Below are 238 nucleotides of genomic sequence, written 5' to 3' on the forward strand. Positions count from 1 at the left end.
GTCACCCAGCACCTTCCTTGCATTGTTGGCATTATTGTTGTTTTCGGCTGCCATGTGTTCTTCTTCTTTGAAGAATTCGGTTAGGTCCTCTACCTAGAATTGTGCCTTATCTTCTCTTAGCTTTCTCTTCAAGGTCCTTTCAGGTTTAGGATCAACCTCAACAAGAATGCCTTTGTCTCTGCTCCTGCTCATATGAAAGAGAAGAGAACAAGAAAATATGGAATCCTCTATGTCACAT

The sequence above is a fragment of the Arachis duranensis genome, chromosome 1, assembly GCF_000817695.3.
Source record: "Arachis duranensis cultivar V14167 chromosome 1, aradu.V14167.gnm2.J7QH, whole genome shotgun sequence".
In the NCBI taxonomy this organism is placed as follows: Eukaryota; Viridiplantae; Streptophyta; class Magnoliopsida; order Fabales; family Fabaceae; genus Arachis; species Arachis duranensis.